Source organism: Drosophila melanogaster, chromosome 3L (assembly GCF_000001215.4).
Source record: "Drosophila melanogaster chromosome 3L".
NCBI lineage: Eukaryota > Metazoa > Arthropoda > Insecta > Diptera > Drosophilidae > Drosophila > Drosophila melanogaster.
Window position 1 is genome coordinate 11,369,683 of NT_037436.4, and position 22,936 is coordinate 11,392,618.

General features: G+C 40.1%; 1 long non-coding RNA gene across 1 annotated transcript; it reads right to left on the reverse strand.

The window, feature by feature from the left end:
- Positions 1 to 13,125: 13,125 nt before the first annotated feature.
- lncRNA:CR42755 (long non-coding RNA:CR42755) lies at positions 13,126 to 14,576 on the reverse strand. The gene is made up of 2 exons (NR_124889.1): positions 14,284 to 14,576; positions 13,126 to 13,929 (listed from the first exon to the last, which is right to left on the reverse strand). It is a non-coding gene; the product is annotated as a long non-coding RNA:CR42755 (long non-coding RNA).
- Between the last annotated feature and the right edge of the window lie 8,360 nt (positions 14,577 to 22,936).

Sequence of the window (22,936 nt, forward strand, 5' to 3'; positions counted from 1 at the left end):
GGAAAACTGATAGTAATGGTATGCTATGGGAAGCAAAGCTTAGCGGACCACTCGTGCTGAATTATTTATGAGCGCAAAACCCTGAAAATCGCCCACAGTGCAATGGCACCGATTGCCAACGTCAGAGATAACAACAGCAACTCCAACAGCGACAGCGGCAGCAACAGCAGAGGATCGCATTTAAGGCGCAGCATCTCGCATCCGAGAAGCGAATCCATCCGCACTATGCGGCCGCGGGAAGGATGGAGTCGCATGGAGCCGAGTGGAGAGTGGAGTGAGTTCGCAACTCCTTTTCATCCTCATGCCATGTGCAAATCACATACAGTAGCAAAAAATTTCGACAGTTATTTACGATTAGCACAAAAGATACGAGACATGACATGCGCTGAATGGAGCTGGGGACAGGGGCTCGAAAATGGGCATGCGGCATGGGGCATGGGGCATGGAGTATGTGTATTGGAAACGGGGACTGGGGCATGGTTGAGGTACTGAAACTGGGGACAGATCGGACAGACGTGAACCTGGAACCCAGCATCCAGATACAGATACAGCCCCAGCTCGGGCCTACGCTCCCCATCTGTGCCGGCTACTGTTCCAGCGGATACGTGTTGCCTCAGCGGGTGTCGGACCACAGATCGCCGCTCTTCAGGTATACTGTATCTGAATGCACTATACAAGATACAGTTTTAGCCAGCGAAATAACACCAAAACAGTATCTTGCATCTAAGTTAAAGAATAAGTATTTCAATGCCCACTCTATATATAAATTTCTTAAATAATAACAATACAAGTTTGATAAAGCTTATTAAATTTATGTTGGTAGTCAAAAAAAAAGTGTTATTATATTTAAGTCGTACTACTAATGCGACCACGACTGTATCTACACACACTCGCAGATGTGAAAAAAAAGAACATAAAGTACGCACACTTATGCATGCGGGACAATGGCGATGGGGGCACATTTGTTAGCCGAGCTGCCTTTCTCCAGCGCCAAGAGCTGACCTATTAAATGGGTAAACTACTTTGTGTATCTCCATCTCTGCATCTATTCGCTGATCTAAAATGGGCCATAAAACGTGAACTTCAATGGTAAAACTCGATGGGTTGCGATGCCGCTACGATCCGAGTTATAGAGCTCGAAATTACAGGGCCCAATCTATTAATGGATCATTGTCGTGCATCTGAATTGGATTGCTTTAGAAGATCAGCAGTGATTTTTCTAGCGGAGATTTTCAAGGCAAATATAATATACAACAACATCATTACGTTCTAGTTAGCATAATAGAAATCTTAAAGCGTCTAACTAAAAAGTCTCAATAATTGTGAACTATTTCCCTCTTTAAATCTAAACTTCAAGCTGCAGAGGACGGAAAAAATCAACCCAAATCGCTGGTCACTAATTGTGGCTGTCTGACGCTTTATGGGATTTCATTAGCCGCTTCTCAAGCGGCAGTCATTAGACCACTTGGCCACCTTCCATCCAGAAGGTTCCGTTCCGTAGTGCAGGCGAAATTTATGGACCTCCTTCTTTGCCCTCCGGCGAATCATTTGCAGAAACTCCTGGAACTCCGGGAAACCGTAGCTCCTGTCCTCCACTATCCTGACTATCCTGTCCGTCCTGCCAGTTAGCCAGTTGGCCAGTTGGCCATTTGGCTCTTTGGCCGTTTGGCTGTCAGGCAGCTGAATAATTTAGCTGCGATAATAAGCGGCTGCAGTGCCAGTGTCCACTGGTTGGCTGGCCAGGATCGCATTTGGCCATAGAAAAGTCGCTCTTGGCCGGGGAGGTGGAAAAAAGCGAAAAACAATTTATCGAGTCGTGCGTCCTGTTGCGTGCCATGCAATTTAATTGCGGTTTTCGTGGGCGTGGCAGGGACGCCTACCGCCCATCCCATCCCATCGCATCGCCTTTGCGTGCATTTTAATGCACTTTATCATTCGCCTGTGGCCCCGTGTTTTATTATTTATATTTACTATAATTTTCCCGAACGGCCGGCAATAAAAAAAGGGAATAAACAACAACAATATAAGCAGCCATGGCACAGTAGCGAAAAAGTGGAGAATCGGGGTAAATAGAAGCGCAATAATTATAATTAAATACATTTTTACGTGCCATTTTGCCGTTCGCAGGTTTTTCCTTATGCAAATAAATAATTGCGTACACCTTTTCCACGGCGTGTTTTAAAACTAAAAGCCCAGCGGAGTGAAATAAAAATGGAACATAAACTGGGGAAAAAAGCAGCGGAGGCAATTAATAAAGCCGGCTACCGGAATGAGAAATAAAAGCCAGAATATCTATGAATAAATCAAATCAGCTGGCAAATGCAATCTTAAATTCGAGCGTGTTTATTCAAAAGAAATATAAAAATAAAAACTAAATATATTTGAATACAGCAGAGCGTAGAGTTTAATCTTAATTGTAGTAGTTATTCGTTATTAGACTATTTATATATTGATTATCATAAAAGAAGTCTTCTTATTTGAATCTTTCTTTCCTAATTACTAAAAATATTAAAGTGAAATAATTAACGTTTTCCTAACCAATAAGATTCTTACAACTAAAAATGCTACCATATTTTTTGGTAATCCTCAAAATATGAAAGTTTCCGTTACACTAAAGACCATATTTTGGTAACAATTTTGCGCTGACACATTTGATATGAAATTTGATTAATTTCGTCACCTGATGGCACTTGCTGATAAGCCATTCAAATTAAAATGATTGACACTAAAATTGCCTTAATGAATCATTAAATACAAATTACACATAATCGGTGACATTCTCCCCATCTATTTCCCACTTTTCCCGCCGCGAGTTTTCTTCTGCTTTTCTGTAATGGCTGAGTGAGTATATTTTGTTTTCCTCATGCAGGAAAACGCTCAGTCATTCTGCCCGCCCTCAAAGTTTTTCGCTTCGTGTTATTTTATTTAGGTTTTCTTTTAGTTCTTTTTTTTTTCCTTCGATTTTTATTTGATGAACAAAATTGCGTGCCGATGCACGAAGGCAAAACACGCATAATGGATAAATGCGAACGGCAATGGCAACGGCAAAAATGAACAAGGAATAAATTCTAATTGCGTGCTTTTGGCATAAAATCAAAATTCGTTATAAAAATGCGAAAAGTGAAGAAACAAGGGAAGCGCACAAGCGCACAATCCACACAAAACACCAACAAAAGGGCAAAAATTGCTTGCCAAATATGCCCAGATTGAAGTCAAACACAAAGACCGAAAAACAAAATCTTCTCAGATATTTATTGGCTCTCTTAGCCGAAGTATTACTGCACTTAAGTTGCTGAAAAAATCTTTTTGCTTCGCACTTACAAGATAGAGAAACCAAACTAGTTTTGGTTGTGAAATAATAAATAATATTTATAGTTTTAAGTACTCAAATATTTCTTATAAGAAAAGCATTTCAGCTTATATATAATTTAAACATTTGCGTTAGGTATTAGTTTTTAACATTAAGCATTAGTTTACATTAACTACTACTGCAAAATCAACTTTAGTTGCAAAGCTAGCTAATCAGTTTAATATATGCTAAGCTAATAAGCATATAAGCCTATCTATTGGTTATAAAAAGGTATAAATATTTATAAAAATCCTATTCATATTTTCCCCTTGGTCGGTTATCCCTTTCTATAAGGGTAGGGTATTCCGAAAAAAATCAGTTTTAATAAACGTGTCAGGCAACAAAAAGAGGCAACGGTAGCAGCTATGTATACACTTTATATGTATATATATATATATATATGTGTGTATAGCCGTGTGTGTGCGTGCATGCAACGCATTAATTATGAATTTAATTCACCCAGGCCTTTGGATGTTTATGGCAAGGGGGTTGAGTGGGGGAGGCGAGGTTGGCAAGGGGATGGGGGACACGCAGGCAAGTGGCAAAGTCAACAAATGTGCAACGGACACAATTTTCTCAATGCACAAACACGAGGCCAGCCCGCGGCCAAATGGCCTGGCCCCTTCCCCATATATCTTAACCCCTTTTCCGGCCCCCCCTTGAGCCCCTACAGGCCCCATTGCTTGCCACAAGTAGCGGCGATGTCTTCGCTGCCTTTGCCACTTTTTCGTAATTTTTCATTGGAAATATCGCGCTACGCAGTTGATTGCAGCATTTAATTAAAGCAACAGCAACAGAAGGAGCAGCAGCAACAATTTAAGAGGGACACCACCAAAAATTAACACACTAACAAAAATATGTGTAATGTATGCCTTAAAATTTACATTTATTCATTAGGTGCAAGGTTTGCTTTAAAAGACAGTTCTTGTAAATGTTACAAGGTAATTAAAGACGAATTATTTATTATTTTATTATTTATTTATTATTTATTATTTTCTGAATTTATTTTAATTTTTTTATAAAATCAACTAGTCTTTTTTTCAAATATTTGAAGCATTTTAACATTTTGTATAGTTATATAGTTATAGGTAGTTCTTTCTCATAGTTTAAAACTACTCATGCATATGTTGTACATTTTGCTTTGAAATCGACATAATAACAGTGCCAGTTTTTTTTGCAGTGCACCTCCAAGAACCGCATCAACAATTGCAATTATAACAACAACAGCCAAAATCAGAGAAGGAAAAAATAAAATAAAATCAAAGCGAAAAGCAGCAGCAGCAACATCCTGAGGCAACAACAAAGCATAACAACATGTTGCCGAGATATTTATGCGCAACACTTGACAGATTTATTTATGTGAGGTTATGTTGGTGTGTTGATTCTACTCGGCCGCAGATATATACAATACATACATACATATGTTTGTACATACATACGTTTATATGTTTGCGTTCCATGCTCAATCATTCTGGAAATCGGACTGGAAGGAGGACGTGGCCGTAGATGCATCAAAGAGATAACTAAAAATTTTCGGTTTTAATTTCTACGCTCATATATCAAATTTGCCAGATACATATAGATTCACTTCTGTAAAACTAATGAACACGCTCTTTCATTTAGATTTGAAAATATCAATCATTTTTTTGGGCAGGAGATACAGATACAGATACAGGATTCACATTTATCTGTGTATCGCTGTATCGTCATAAAATGTTAAACAACTGATAAATGTGTTTTCGAGCCTTGAAAACAAATATATTATGAAAAAATTCGTAGTTGCACTTAGGCCAATTCCTACCAAATGTTTATCCCATGCTACTTTTTAAAAAAATTTCCCCATCTATAGTCCATAATCTTATTGCATGTTCTATAAATTCCCGAAGGTTTGCTTGTCTAACCATTACATGCCGAAAAGATTAGCCCCATTTTCCATATTTCTAGCACTCGATTCGGTGGATAAATCCAACATCGATGGGGCTGGTGCATTGCGGAGGCCGGGGTCATAAATCAATTTACATTTTCTGTGACTCTTCCTCTTTTTGGCAAGTTAAATTTTAATTAAAATAGAATGGAATGGACTCGAATCGAATCGAATCGAACCGAATGGCTTGGCATGGAATGGAAGCGACCGCAGCCCAAAATGTGCCCCAGTTCGATGCGTGGATGGATAGCGACAATCTCCCAGAGACTTTTCAGTTTCGAAAATAGCTGAAATATCTGCTCTAGTCCGTGCATCGCCCGTCCGATTCGGATACAACATAATTATATTGGAAGCTGGCCCATAAATCAAAGGCATAGTGTCGGCACACAGGCACTGCAACTGCAACTGCAACTCGGCTGAAGAAATGGAGCTGCGAATGGGTATGGCCATCGAATGGTACACTGAACGAAATATGGGCACTGTTTTCCAAATAGTAACTAGTATAATGTCTTTCCCTCTTTACTTTGTTGTGGCAAAGACCTTAATCTTCTTTAGTACATAGATTAAATTCTGAAACAGCTTCCACTTATTATCCTATGTATAATATCATTTTTCTCCTATAATTTAGTAATTTCAATTTATTTCTCCCTGTGCACGTTTCGTGGTAACGAAAAGGGAAACGTTTGTGTGGGCGTAGCGGCTAAAGAAAGAACCGCTCCACCATTTGGCAGCATGTGGCAAGTACGCGAACGCGAACGCAAACGCTTCACTGCAACTTGTAGCTGCAGATGAAACTGAAGATGATTTATGCTGCATTTGTCTGTCTGTCTGCAGCATGTGCTGCATTCAACCAAATTCATTTTAACCAAGCCCAATAAATTGAAACAATATTTATTTTCGATGCGCTGCCAACATATTTATTACCGTCGGGATAATAAAGGCGCAAGGCATTCACTAATGAATTAAAATTGAGCCAACAAGTTGAGGAGTGAAATGTGCTGAATCAAGTTCTGGTTTTACAATTTAAAGTAGAATATTTTCATTATAAAATGGCCTTACACTCATGATATTTTACATATATTCATATTCGTTTAATGTTAAATGTTTGTATCACTTACTTGCATACCAAAGTAAGTACTAGTTTATAGTAAAGCAGTATTAAGCTATTTGCCACAAAAAGTTAGCTTTTTCAGCTGTAAGCAAAACCCCTTGGCAACATACAATACAAATTTCATAAAAATCTAGTTCATTTATTTGGACTTCCATTTGGTTTCTTATCTGCCGCATGACCTCCAATAAAGTTCGCATTTGATGGCACACAAATCAAATGTTTTTGAAATGAAAACTAAGTAAGCACAAAGCCAGTCGTTGTCTTGAGTTTGTTAAATGATCTGTGGACGAGTACAAATTGGTTGCCCAGGGGGAGGGGGAGGGAAGGGGTGTGGGATGGGGCTGGAGGATGGAGGATGGGGTCAGCGAAGGTCAGCGGTGTCGTAAACCGAAATTTGTTATTTATACACGAGCGTTGACACAGAAATCGGGCAAGTGCCATAAATTATCGCATAATATTAACATACAGCCACGTAACGAGTGCCACATCTCGTGCACTTTATGTTCTGGTATTGGATTACATAACGCCGGGCCGCTTGACTTATGATTGCAGCGATACGAGGCCGAAAATTCCTTCCCGGCCATAGGAGCCGAAGTCGTAATATTTCATATTTTATTGGGATGAAATATTGTTGCATCATCAGCGCCGGGGGAAGTCTGTCAGAAGCTAGAGACCGCAAACCATTTCCCGATGAGTTATATTCCTATTCGGGGTCCACCATATGCTCATTGACCGGCAATTTATTCAGCGATAAGAAACTATGGTTCTCATTTGCATTTTGCTGATGGCATCTGGTTAACAAAGTCGGAGTGAACCTTAAGAGTGAAAACCTTAAGATTGGACTTTTCTCGTACGAAACGAAATTTTGGTTGAGAAGTGGCTTAAATATATTAACATATCGAATGGTCACAAAAAAAAAAAAAAACTTTCTTGCAGCTTCGTTATTACAGATTTAATAGACCATAATTAAATATTGTTAAATGGCTTAGAAATCCGTGTTTCTTCAGTTGTAACTACCTGAAATGTCAATATTTAACAACGTGCCTGTACATCAGACTCAGTCATTTAGACTCCTTAATATATTCCGCTGCCACTTTTCACCACCAAAAATGAAAAACGGCATTTCCCTTGGCCATAAACAGCTATCAAAAAAACACATTCATCGTAACGGGCATAAATGTCGCGCAAGAACATACTGTAATCAATGAAAAGCAGATTAAAGTTATTGCCATGACCGATTCTCAAGGCAAATGATTACCCAGATAACAAAAAAAAAAAAAAAACTATGAAAGAAGGACTTGCAGAGCTTTTGTTTGGTTACCAGGGCGGGGATTACGGATTACAGCCGGTTGCCATGGTCATAAACATTTTTATTACGCCAGTATATGCCCATTCAAATCTGAGCGGGATTGATCCGTGCGATTCTCACGTTGTAAAAAAGAAAAAAAAAAAACTGAGTGAAGAACTTTGTTCATTTCAAACCGCCCCGACTTATTCACCAAACTTACAGCTGCTGGCCAGAGAAACCAATTCCGGTGGCATGCGGTGTAAATTTCACAAAGCCGGAAATAAATCTTAGTTATGCCTCGGCCGAAATCCCTCAACAATGGAACCAAATGCTGCTCAAAAACTCAAAAACTATAAATTGCGTCATAATTTTGCGCTGGCAAACAACAAAAGGGGGAAAACGACGTTGGAAAATTGTGAAAATCTTTTGGGGGTTCAGGTTGTGGAAAATCGTGAGCTAAACGATCATCGGGGTGCAGCAAGAAGCTTGTTATTATCGCCAGGACCCACCCATTTAACCCATATGCATTCCCATGCATTCCCATCCCTCGAGTGTCGCGACTTTTATCATGCAAATGATAGTGCCTTTCGCCGATCTTCCTTGAGATGCCTGGCCTGGGAAAGGGCTTTATTAAATATCTATAAATCAGCAAGCGAAAATTGTATTGTTACGCAAATTTGGCTTTCACCTCCTTTGGAATTCACGCGTTGACAAAAGGTAATTGTAAACTTGTTGCCTTTTGTGTTAGGCAGCCAAAAAAAAGAGGTCCCCAGAAATCGCAATCTATCAATAAAGTTGTCGGGTGAGTTCTTGACAATGGGTGCACGGGAAAAACAACAAACAAACAAAACAGTGCCCGCTTGAGACGCGAATTTTCCAGGGGTTTCCACACACAACTTTTCCTCACAACTTGCAGTCCATTGTCTTCGCTGCGGTTTCCAGTTTTCTTCGAGGGTCTCACATTACCGATCCGGGAATAATGCCTGTTCCCCCCTACCCCTGAGATATATTTTTTTATTATTTTTTTTTTTTTATTATTTTCGGGATCCTCCTTTTAAGGGTCCGCGTCCGGATCCCCCTGCAGTTATTAATTACGCATCAAAAGATACCGATCTGCAATTTGTATCTGAAGTGGCCTCCCAGTCCAACTGTGATTTGTTGCCCTGCCTTTAATGGCTTCTATCTTCGATCTTTCCCCGATGCAGATACATTTGCATATTATGAAATTATGTAAATGGCCCCCCAAAAAAACACAGGCCCAGACAATAAAAACAGTAGTCGCCTTCGCCGCCCAAATTATATGAGAATTAATTATGGCAATTAGATCTTATCCGTTGCGGTGGGTCCTCCGTTCAGTTGGCGGTGGATTATACAAATTTTAATTAAAAATTAGTTGGCATTTTCAATCAATTAGTGGCCGGCCATCGGCTAATGATCATTGTGGCGTCTGTGGGGAAAAACAACAAAAGAAAGATATGAAAATATAAAAATATGAAAAAGGGGAAATCAATTGGAATTGGTCATGGAATCCATATCACCTTGGGGCTTCCCTGTTCTGAATCTTGTATACCATTTAAAACATTAGGTTTTTCGACTTCCATTTTAAATGCGAGTTCCCAGGCATCTATGCCTATTTAATAACATATTTCTCGTAGAGTAACTATGATATCCGAAACCAATTTATTTGTAAATGAAGGGAAATGAGGGAAAGATTTAATTGGATTTTAAATAGATTCCAAGAGTTGAAAACTCTCGAAGATCTCGTGTAACAAATAGATAGTTATCATTTGCAGAATAGTACCTTTAGTGGAATTGCAAAATAGTTACAACATAAAGTACTTTCCGCAATAATTACTATGCAATGCGATGCTGCGGCATACGACTTTCCAGATAGGTATTATTAAAATCCAAGTCATGACAAATTAAATTAGATTCCTCTCATAATCCAGCAATATTTAATTTAATCATATCATAGACGTTAACAAAGTCAATTGTTCTTTCGGTTTTTCCGGGGGCATGGAGCGCATTTGGTTGACTCCCAACTGGAAAGATTCAAGTGGTGATCATACTGCGAGTGAAGCATTTTCGGAATGCTGCGGAAAACAAAAGGCGAAGCCAGTAGGGAAAAACGCTAAGAATGAATCTCATTTCCCGTGGCATCGGCGGTCTGGGAAGTGGCCAACTCGGAATCTTCAACTTGGCTAAATGGGAACTTCGCACCGTGCCACTTACAGAAAAATATGTGGTAATTATGCTGCCAGTTACAGCAGACAAACAAACCGAACCGCCAGACTCTGGAGTCGCGGAGGCCGCCGGTGGACAGAACACAATGTTGTAAATTGTGCAGTTGTCGAGTGGATTCTATTAATTGTTCGGTTAAACGTGAATTTTCACCGGAACCGTCGGCAAGTTTTTCATACGCTGCAAGAGAAAGGGATTGCAGCCAAAGTCGGAACTGCAGCTTTGTACGGAACTTTGTAATACCCTCGAATTCGAAACTAGCAAGGCAAATCAAAAAGAAATCTTGGAAATACAGTGTTCAAATGCATTCAACTAAATTTTTCTTTTTCTTTTAAGATTTTTTTTTTTTAAATTTCATTTCAGTATTCATGATAATTTCCTTATGAAGAGGTATGGACTTAGTTTAAACTACTTTTTTTTTTTAACTCCTTTCCTGGTTGTTTTTGATCTTTGTTGTGGCGTTTTGTTATGAAATGAGTGAGAGGCAGCGAAGTGAACCGAACCGCACCGCACCGGCAAGAACTCAGCTGCTCGAACCACATACCAAGATACCCCATCCCTGTGCCGACTCCCTTATTCCCGGCTACCTTCTTCCCGATCCACCGCTCTTGGAACCCAGTGTCCAACTCCAGCTCCATATCAACACGGTAGAAAATAATGACCAGGTGGACTCCCCTGAAAAAACATGATTCTTTACCTTCTTCCATTTCACTTTGTGGCAGCATAAGCTTATAAAACCGTCGATGTAAAAATGTAACTTCTTTTCTCTCAGTGCAAGCGCTCAGCTGTTGTGTCGTTGTCGGTGTCAGTCGGTCGCCTGTTCGCTCGGCTGGTTGGTTACTATAAAGTCTGTCGATCGGCGGTTGTTGCTGTGTTGCGGGTTTCCGGTATTATGCCCATTTACAAAGGCGGCGAGAAAGCCAGCTACAACTTGAGGAGAAGTTCTAAGGTTACAAAAAACCGACAGCAGCAAGAAAGCAAACAATAATGACAGCGACAGCAAAACGCTGATGGGACAATGACAATGCACACTGGGCCATAAGCTCACGAGAATGGCTTGAACTTGTTAGCCAAAGAGAGGTTGAAGATCGGAACAAAGTATTGTAGTTGAAAAGGCATATTTATAATATTAGGATCCTTACAACCAGACGTAATCAGTAAGCAATTGTGATACTCCTTTGCCAGTTTACAACTTCATCACTAAAACTATATCAATTGTTATCAAAATTTAAAATATTTCTAAAACCTAAAACTAAAATAGTTTACTACGTGATTCTGCCTTATTGATATTCAATTTCTTCAACTTAAGATGTAGCGCTTTAAAGTAGAAACTCTATTTATATACATACACATGTACTTGTACGAAAGGCAACCTTGTTACTGCCCTAGGCTTTGAGGCGGTCTCTTTGAGGCAAGTTCGAGCGTACCTCAAGACATATTCCTCCAATCAGCTACTTAATTTACTATCACCTCGATCTGTATGTATGAAAAACCAAATAAAAGGCGAATAAATAACAAGGGGTAAACCACAGTGACAGCGACAGAGACAGAGACACTGACGACACAAGACAACGTCAGGTCAGCTGAGTGAGACAGGCGACCAGCAGCTTTAATTGTGCCAAAACATTCTGAGTACCCGCAACCGAACCCGTACCACTGCCAGTAGATAGTAGATAGTTCTTTGAGCAACCCGTCCGCCAGCAACAGCTGATTCCGAGGGGGGGTACTCCGGGGGATAAAAGGGGTCTCTGGGGTCTGGGGTCTGGGGTCTACTGTCAATGTCATCATCAGAGCCCAAAACCAAAACGAGTATCAAAAGCGGTAGCAGGCAGGCACTCCGGTAGCCGCTGACGTTGGCAAACTGAATGTGCTGGCTCTTGGGTTACCCGGGATCAGTGCTGGCCGAATGGCTACTTTTGAGCTAAGGAAAACTGGAGAAGTAGTAATATCTATCAAGGAGGTGCATTAGATGATTTCAAAGTATATCATTCTGTTATGAAAACCCTTAGTATATGCAATTTGAAGTTTGAGCATAAGTGAGTACCTATTATAACATAGTATACATCTTTAGAGTCTATTGCAAGTATTTCATATATCTAAACATATCTAATGATATAAATGTCATCATTGTACTGTTTTCGAAACTAAAAACGCTAGTGATCTATACCGATTTATGAGGTGTAGTATCTTAAAAATATATATCGATTATCATGTTATTTTACTAAACTTTTAGCTAGTTCCTGCTTGCCATCGCTATCTGGGTTACCTTTGCTGAAGGTAAGGGAGTACGCATCAGCAGTACAACAAAAGATGAGGGACGGAGGGCATGAGCGATGACGCTGTCTTCTCGGTCGCTGCTGGTACTTAAGTTTATGATATGAAGTGCCACGTCCCCTTTCCCTTCGAAGTCCCCTTTCTTCACCGACTTCCTCCACGAACTGAGAATCAACCTTCGCATTGTTGTGCAACAAAAGCGTTGAGAACTTGTTAAAAAATGAGTGGAATTTCGCGCTGCATTGCACTTGGGGCACCACCGCCAGCGAAAAGGGTCTTGGTTGTTTATGTGGATGTGACCGAATCATGCGGGCCAGGATGCCAGCTGAGACCCAGCAGTGGATGGGTGCACTGGGGGAAAAATTTAAGCCTACTTTAGTACCATTTTAATGGATTGTCTGTACGGCAAAGATGACAAGTTGTTAGGAACACTTAGAATTTATATATTCTTTACTCCAATTTTAATTTAAATAATTTATATGTGTTGTAATGATTTGGTTCTTGTTGCTCAGCTTTGATCTTTCTTTATCTGCAGGGCTGTTGTGATTGGATGTGATTATTCCTCGATCCCTTAAAACGATCCCCATCTGCAAAAGCCCCTGTCATTGTTGTTGCAGCAGCTCAAGAACCCGAAAAGGGTTGCACCCCAGCCTGATGATACGGCCACAACCACGACCACGACCCATATAATAAGCTTGATAAAATCAACGCTCTTGTTCAGGCGTAGAGAAGAATAAAAAATGCAGCCATAAAGACAAGTAATCTAGAAACAATTACTAGGCATACGAAATACCCATTAATAATTACGCACAGAAGTAGAGAAAATGTAGGTTATAAAATTGATATATTTAAAATGTGTACATTTACAAGAAAGCAACAATACAGTAGTTATTTTGTAAGTTTGATTAGCAAAAAATAATATAAATATAAGCGTGACTGAATGCAGATTCGCAGTTAACAATGCGCAATATTTTCCAGAATTTTTTTTTTTATCAAAAATATAACCCGTATTCCTTTGTCCAAATCCATATACAGGGTAGGGATATAAAGAGTAGGATACAAATTGTTTTCATTGCATACGGGAATTGGCCAGCGCCTGGGGGCAGAGGCTCTCGAAAATCTGGGGTGGATGAGGCGATGTCAGGACTGCGGACTTGTCTGTCGGCCCATGAAAAACAATTTGGAATTTAATCTGTTCCAGAGGAGCTGCGCACCGCAATGGCAAACGGCCATTGCCGAATCCCAAATCGCGAATCACAATCGCAATCGGCATCGACGTTAGCCCTGTTTTGTTGCCAGTTTACTGGTGTGCTGCTGGCTGCTTTTGTTTGCTTGTTGTTTCGCTTTTATTTTTTTGGGTAGATGAGCCCCGGCTTATGTGCAACCAACTTGAAGTTGAAGTGCAGGAAACTTGCAGCGGGATTAGTGTCACAGGAAAGTCGAGAAGAGCGCTAATAAGATGGCAGTTCCGCTACCCAGCGACTTGGGCAGATTTGGTGCCGAACTTTTGCCTAGGGGCGAAAGTTTGAAGGATTTGCGCAATTCCCTATAATTGAAGCAAGCCGGTGGAATCACATCATCATCGTCCTTGATGCTGTCAAAGCATTCTGTGGCTTCCTCTTGTTCAGCCAGAACAGAAACTCCGCTCCATCGATGGCTTTGCTGTTGGGAAAACTGCCAGAGTGGCAACTTTAATTGGATCCACGTGAATGGGCCGTGAAAGTAGACTTTTTCCATGGTTTCTGCCAAGAACAAAATAGAAAGTTCGCCATCAACTAAGATCAGCCAGATTGATAAGCTTTAAACTTGAGATGTCTTGCTTGCCGCCATTCATTTAATAGAATATAATGGGACATACAAAATAGATGGGTCGACCGAGGCGGTTTCTTTCTTTCTGGAAAGGAAAATTATACCACTCAAGTTGGCCGAGCTTGCAATTTTCAAATAATCTCATTTTAACATAATGTGGTAAAAGTTTAGCTAAGGAGATGAAAAAGAATTACTTTTTTAAAGTTGCGCTGCGCATTTGAAAAAGAATAAATATGTCTTTAATTCTTTGATGAGAATTTAGGTAAGAACGTTGAAGGAGTACATACTCGAGCATTCATCTCCCAGTGACCCAGTACCCACTTAACTGGGCAAATCTCGACCATATGCTGGAAATCACCGCCACGGTCATCGGATCCACTGGCCATCAGCTGTCCAGAGCCCAGTAACTTGTTCTCCAAACGGGGCATGCATCCACATTTACCAGCCGACCATCCATCCATCCAACCATCCATCCATGCACCCAACTAGTAACATGGCAAACACTTCTTTTGTTTTGTGTACTTTTCGTGGTATGTTAATTTTGAAGAATGCCAGCGGTTTGGGGTGTCTCCATTTCTGTGTTGCCAAGTGAAAAGAGCAGAGGAAAATACAAAAAAAGACCCAACGCACGCATAATATATTGTATTTTAGCTGTGCCCGTGACCATGTCCAGGGTCGTATCTTGTATCTCATATCTTATGGCTCGTATCTGTATCTTGCGGATCTCCCTCACACACACGCACACACACACACACTCCCGCAGCACACCCGCAGCTTGTGTAGCAGCTACAGCCTCAGTGGCTCGTATTCGTATATCCGTTCGTCGTAGTCGTTAGCTTCTGGTATTTTTATGCCGTCCGTCCATCGCCTCTTCCTTTCCAGAACACCTTGCCCTTTCTTTCCCAACATTTTCTGGCCTGTCGCTTGGACGGCTTCTGTTGTTAAGTTGGCATTAATGTGTAGTCGTTTGTAGTTAATTCGTTGCCTGTCTCTTACGCTCCCCGATCCACTGACCCCGCAACCTCAACCTCCGCCGTCCGGAACCCCCAACCCACATCTATCTACCCTCTTCAGCTGTTTGGCCGTTTTGCGCCCGGGATGTCTGCACTGAATGACTTTAAATGTATCTGTCCGCTGCAAAGTACCGAAAAAATATATTACACTTTACATGAGTCCAAAAGAAAAAAGAAAAAAACGTAAGGAACGAGCGGAAAAGACGACAAAAAACGCACCCAGATACACAAAAAACAAATGCCGAAAAGAAATAGATGGCAAAGGGGACATGATTATAGAGGAAACTTAAGAAATACACTGCAAAATATGTATGAAATCAAGAGTGATATAAAGAGCTTACTTCTGTAAATGTTGTAAAGTAATATGTAATGTAATATTAGAAAGGCCAATTATGAAATACTTTACAGCACTGAATATTAGTAGAGTTCATTTTTTGGTTTTTTAGCTAAAACAAATCCATTTATCAACTAAAAATACTTTTAGATTGTAAGAGCTTAGATTAATGAAAAGATATATATTACAAAAAGAATTTAACAGATCGAATATTTAAGAGATATAACTTACTCAATTGCACAGTCATTTTAGTTTCCCCAACTGACAGAGCTTCGCTCATACCCACTACCCACGATGTCTCAAGGGTATCAATCTCTGACACAAAAAAAATATATATATATAAAAACGATTTGCGACTCAAAGTGAAATTAAATGAAAACAGAAAAAAGCATTTCCTCGACCGGGGTGATTTGGTATGCTCGCTGTCCACCAGCTGAGACTCATTATATTGTATATCCCATGCCATATAGTGCTGGCCAACTAACTATCATTTCCACTTCCCATTCGTCCTCGTTCAGTTGACTAAGTGTACACAAATTAGAGCAGGTTTATCTGATAAGAGTCGGAAATTCTCCCCTCGCACACTGACTGCAATCTATTGACGGACATTTAGCATTGTTTCTTTCGTTCACCCCCAACCCCCAAACCACCACCCCCTTCGTAAGCAGTGGATTCTTTTCGCGTTTTTCTTTCGTTTTCGTGTTTTTTGGTGGTTTTTCTTTTGCCCCGAAAAATTTCGTTGAGCTTGGATTGCGTTAATTTGGTAAATGTTTTGACGTTCTTGCAATTAAAAAGGCACAGGGTGACTGGCGGACATACTGGCAAACGGACGGACGGACTAACGGACTATCGGACAGGGGCCCTTCCGTTTGGTTTACTTTGTTGAACCCGTGACACCGGGCGTCTGTTTTACTAATTAAAAGCAATGTTCCAGAAATGTGTTTACCTGCTGCTAATGAGTATCCACAATGAATTGCTGTCGTAGATAGTCAGTTCCTCCAACTTTTGCCGCCGTTGGCCGCCGCCAGGGAGTTTCTATTCTATCCACCAAATGTTTCGCTGCCGCATTGCGGATTTCATTCTATACAAATGTATATTAAAATATATATGTGTATATATCTATATATATAGTTACTATATATGTATGTGTGGTCAAGGAGCGTAACAGCCGCAGGACTCGTTTTTGCTGGCTGTGCTTAAAAGCGTTAAGATAAGGGCCAACACCAAAGGGAAACGAGTTTTTTGCGCTAAAAATAGCAGTTACATTATGTAAGTTACATGGTAAACGCAGACTGATCCCAGCGATCATTCCAGGTGGCTTTTTAACGGAATTATCTTTGCCAGTTAATTTAATTATTTTTGCGGTTTCCTTTTTATCGAGCTGCGGTGCCAAAGGTGTAGTAATTTTCATATTAATGCGGGAATTAATGAATTGCTAATGGAGTTATTCATACAATCTTGTGACCTGATGACATGGGTTTAAAAATTTTCGAAGGTAGTGGAGTAGTTTTATGGATTTGGTCAATAAAAAACATGAACTCACACTGACACCGAATTTTGTGATTAGCTTTAAGCTTTTGTGTAAATTTGGGTAAATAATATTGAATATCTAAACCTAATCTCCCTAAGTAAGGATACATATAATAAACTAAAAAAAAACAAGAGGGTTACATGTAGAGGGAGGTAAGAACTCTTGGCATATGTTATCCAATCTAAGCATCAGCAGATTCAAAGAAAGTTGCTACAATTGTGTTGTCAAAACTAAAAGTACCCGTACATCTCCTGGCACCATAACTTTGATATCTTATTGGCCCCGAAGATTATCTGTTACCTATCCAATTGTCCAAACCCCCCGGATGGCAGAATATCCCAGGCGAATGGTAAAATATTTACCCGGCAGCAGCAGCAGCAGCAGCAGCAGCAGCAGCTGTTTGAGTGCCAAAGTTGTCATGGGGAAAAAGTGCATAAATATAAAAACTAAGGACGAAAAGCTAAAGAAACGCTTCCACTCAGGTTGGCATCTTCATATTGGTTTTCCTCCTGCCGCTTGATTTTTGGTTTGTTTCCTTGGCTCAGTGCGTTTCAGTTGCTGGCGTTGCAGTTTCGGGTGCCAGTTGTGGTATCTGAAAGATACAAAATATGCTCAGCAATTTACCTTTTTCAAGTTTATTGCATCGCGTGTACCCTGGAGTGTGTGTGTGTGTGTGTGTTTGTGTGTGTGGGGGGCAGTTTGGGCCAGTGCCTCAAACTCGAACTCAAACTCAAACTCAGAAATCAATGTGTGTAACGAAAGGCAGCCGAAAATAAATGTTCTGTGAAGGAATTTCGACGGTTTTTGCTGCCGTGTGTCTCTGGCATATCCATTGCCATTTCCATTTCCATTCCCATTTCCCTTAGCAATGCCAAACCATTTACTTCGACGGTCTCGGTTCGAGCGGTTTTCGGTTTCGGCCTTATTTGTTTGCCAGCTTGTGTTTATACCTTTCGACTTATTTAATGCCTTCACTTCAAATGGGAAACAGAACCTAAACGAACCGGCAAAGGGCAACGGGGCACAGACAATGGAAGTTGTTTTCTTTTGTTTTGTTTATTGATTTAAGTTTATTGCATGCACCCGAAGAAAAGCGCTTCAGGCGATTGTAGTTAACTAAAAAATCATTTAGCATTCTAAACATAATATAATGACTATAAAATGGAAGAAATGAATGATATATCATATATATGAAATAATGATACAATTATACCAAAACTAATATACTAATTTACTTACTATAGTTCTGGTCGCTGTATTTTGATAAATAACTTAAAATAAATAAACATACATACTATGCTTCTGAATCAGTATTTAAGAATGCTGTATCTCCTTATCTCAACAATACAATTTCCATATTTTAACCATTAGGTGCTTCCACTATGTAAACATATTTTTTCTCGGCAGATTCGTAAGATGTTGCCCTTAATGTGTTAGACAATTTCAAATAGACCTTGTTCAACTTCCTTTTAAAAAATACCATGATGATGTCAGATAGTCAGTACATATGTTTTCGGTCTTGTGTTTCCACGAAATGTTGCAGATTGACCCGAAAAATATCAAGCTTTAAAGCATACCGCTGTGGGAAATATGTTTGACCCACAATTTCTCACAGTGTACGCATGAACGGACATCTACAGGAAATAGGTGTAAGTTTTCCTCTTCTTGTTTTCGTTGTTTTCCCTGTGTGTGTGTTTTTTTTTTTAGTTTTTTTTTTGCCAACATTTCGTTATAATGCGTTTGTTTTGTCTGCCGGCCGGACAGCAATGGTTGGTGGCAGGGGCTGGCGGGGGAGCTAGGGGATGATGGTTGAGGGGGCGAAGGACGGCCAGGGGTCAGTCAGTGGGCGGGGCAGTTGGAATTGCAGTTGCAATTCATGCAAGAACGACAGCAACACAACCGAGAAGCAGAACGAACTCAAATGTGAATACGTAAATGGTAATGGAATCATATGTTATGGGTGGGGGGCGGAAAAGTAACATGGGGGCGTGGCCGTAGCCAAAGTACACCGGAATAAATTGTTGCCCACCTTGCAGACAGCAATATTATACCGTGTAATAATGCACTTTTTTCTTAACTAATAATAAGATAATGCTTTATAATAATTCATATGTTTTTTTTACATTTTTATGACTTATGAAAGTAAACTAATATATAACATGTTCTGATCAGAAAAGGTTAAAAATATTGTTACTGTGCAATTGGAGCAACACGAAAACACAACAGCAACAATCAGCGAACAAGCGCGCAAATAATAAGTTGGGAAATTCTGTGAAAGCAGCAACAACAATAGCACCCAAATGCCGAATGCATAAAAGTATAAACAATTGACAGATTCATAAATATGCAATTTACTTCACTTTTTATTTCGCTTGCTGCATTTCCTGTTTCGGGTTGTATTTCTGTTTCTGTTTCAGTTTCTGTGGCTATGTTGCTGTGTGTTTTCTGTGTGTTCTGTGTTTTGGTGGGCACTAAAATTACCCAACGGCAACCAAATGGCAACACATGCCCATAAATTAGCATTTAGAAAAAAAGGAGGAAAACCGAAATAAAAATGGAAACGACCGACCGACAGAAGCAGCAACAACAGCAATAACAACAACAGGCCAAAATGCAAAGAGAAATGTAATTCATTCCCCAGCAACAACAGCAACCAGAGCAACCAAATGGACCGAAAGGCAGAGGAACAATCAGGAAACATGGCGCACAGTGGGTTAAAGTATGCCAATAAATGCTGGATATTATATATATTTTATACATTTCTTATATGCAAATTAATACGAACATATATCGCATATAACATATGCCTAACAATTAAATGTTAAACTAAATGATCATATTAAAAACCCGAAATACCTTTACTTATAAATATTTTGAATATTAGTGAGTTTTCAAAATACTTATAATAATGTTGAACAAAGTTCGATTAGAACAGTGAGTTTAGCGTACTTGCACCACCGTAGGATATACAACTACTGGGCCGCACATCCACCGGCACACAGAGAGAAAAAGCTTATGTAGATTTAAGCTTAATTCGATTTGGTTTTGCTGCCTTTTTGTCTTCGCTTTGAAGTAAAAAACCAAAAATAAATTGGACTTATGCAGCAGGAGCGGCAACAAAAGCGGCAAGTTGGCCAATTTGCGGCAAGTTTACGTTGCCGGTGCGGCTCCGTTTCGTTTCGGCCAAAAAGAGATAAGTCGGGTCAACAACAACAACAAGGGGCCAAACTGCTGTGCGGTTTAACATGGCCAATTTGACTACGATTTCGGGTTTAGGTATTGGGATTTAGATTCAGATTCAGACTCTGGGTACCGCAGGACGGGGGGGGGGGGGGGGGGGGTGGATACTGGTCCCGGATAATACTCGGGTATAATTTAGCTTACTAAATGGCCTTCTAAGTGCGATAAAAGGACTTTTTATTAAAATTTCAAACGGCTGTCCAGCAAGGACAAATCCGGAAAAACGAAGAACTTAGGGGGGGGGGGTTGTGGGTTTGCCAATTGACTTTTATTAAGAGCCCCGAACCCCCCACCCCCCTCACTAACCATCCCTTCACATTGCCCGGCTATTTATTATGTCAAAGTTGGAAGCGGTTTTTAGTTTACAGCAATTGCCTGTGTTTGCTCTCCGATTTGTGGCGATTTCTTGTGCCATCTTTTGAATTTTGTTGGGCTTAGAATTGTATACTTATACGGATAACAAAGGGGGAATAACATAAAATGCTTTATGAAGGTTGTTCATAGAAAGGATAATAACTATATTATAAACGCCCCGAGTTACTTGAAGTTTCTATTTATAAGATTTTTATTATAAGATTTATAAGATTTGATTATACTGAACTTTCCTTTTAGAAAAATTTAAATTTTCATTAATTGTTAAATCCTATTGAATAAATTCACAGTATTGTGGCCAGCATTTTCTCGCAGTGCTAGCCTCGTCCAATTGGTATTCCATCAGGGCGTGCCATCATGCATTGTCATTACCCGAATCGCGGGGCCTTCACCTCGCCCGCGCCAAATCCCAGCGAAATAACCAAATTTAATAATAGCGTGAAAAAGCACTCACCTCTTTCATATGCAATCAGAGTTCGGAGTCAGACAAAAACGGCGGAGCTGCAAAAAAGTAAACTAAATTCTGAATAATGATGGCCACGCGGAACTGAACTGAACTGGAACCCGAACTCCAACTGGAGCTACAGCCCAAGCCCAAGCCCAAGCCCAATCCGAATCCCAAACCCAAAACCCAGATCCAAGCTCCGGTTCTCTACGCTTTCTGATTACGCCGCGTAATGGTGGGAGTGGGAATGGGTATGGAAATCGGAATGGAAATGGAATTGGAATGGAGATGGGGATGGAGATGGGGATGGAGATGGGGGCTTGGAGGTGGGAAAGGAAGTGGGTGAAATTTCGCCAGCTGAATGCTGAATGCAAATCGTAATTTGGGGGCTTAACGTTTGATGGGTTTTTCATAAATGTGCAAAGGCTGAAAATGGTTCCACATTGAAATTCGCACAGATTCGCTGGCCAGTAATTCAATGATTGACCCCCTGAACTGGCTACAAAGGAAATGATCAAAGCGAAATTTATGTAAAGTATGCTTTTTAATCGGATACAACTTGTCACTTTGAAGTATTTATAAATCCAATTAAAATAAGATTTTTGAATGATAAGAAATATATTTTAACTAATTAATAATCAGCATTCTATTGTATCTTATTGAAATGAAATAGCACAAAATTTATAAAAAACTAATTAAAATTCCAATCATAATTCGCAGCTTACCACTTGATGGGCGTTTAATGAGCTCGTGAGATTCAAAGGAGGGCCCCACTTGTAAGATTTGTCAGCTAATCCAATGTGGGATTGACTTGTGATCCGCAAACGAAACTCCTTGACTCGAACGGAAGCTGGCTAATAAGGGGATTCCCTGGCTAGCTCCGATTGTCTGTGCATGAATCATGCGCAGCTTTGACATTTATGGCCTCAATTTATTTGATAAATTTCACACGCACGTTATCAATTGGCAGACGACAGTGACTCCCCCCTTCGGTGGTGGGCAATAAATTTTGACGGATTAGTTCGCTTATGAGTGGCATCGGCGAAAGGACTTCGAGGAATCCCTTGGCATCCAAAAACCAGTGGGCAAGTGGGCGAAACTATTCGCCATGGGATAAACTGTAATAATGGCCATTATTATTTATTTTTATTTTCCTCCCCGCTGTGTGTGCGGCGTATCAATTTTCATAAAATATCGATTGCCTGGTTATTGATAACCGTGGCTAAAGTCATATTATTTCCCGGTGCTCGGTTCGATGCGGACCAGATCCGGCGTGAAAATAAAACCCTCGGATTGATAAATTTTCCGATTTCAGGCCTGCTCAGGCCGTGCATTTGTCAATTTTGGCGCAGCTCGGTGGAGCGACTTCTGATTTCGATACCGGGAGTAGTCATCTATGCCATGATTTCGGCACAAATGAGATAGTCATAAAGATTATAAAATGGGGGTTGGAAGTCGAGGTAATTCAATGGGATGGTTGTGATTGTCAGAGGGAATAAATTGCCCACATTCAAACTTTTAAGAAAGTGTCTTCATCGTGGAAAATAAATTACCAATGATAGATTCTTAAAATCATTTTATTTCTACTTCAATGGACTTAATATCTGCTCATTGAGGGGTATATTTTTTGGCAGAATTATAATACTCCAAACTTACGATAATGTTTCTCGAACCAAAAGATTTGATTTGAATACCACCATAACAGCACATAGCTAGCTTTTTAATGCACTTGAATATTTAAAGGGTAGCAGGGGAGTAAATAAACAATTAGTTATCCCCATTGTTGAACCCCTTAATGAGCATTTTCCAGCACACCATAAGCTGCATTTAACCAAATCATGATAATTGCTCCAATCGAGACAATTTGCCAAAGCCAATTGATTAATTAATAAGGTGCTCGAGCTTATTCGAAGCTCGGAATAGAACCGGGAAATGATTTTGGGTGTGGCCAGGCCGCCAGTTCTTCAGTCTCTGGGCTACCTACATAATTTAAAGCTAATTAATT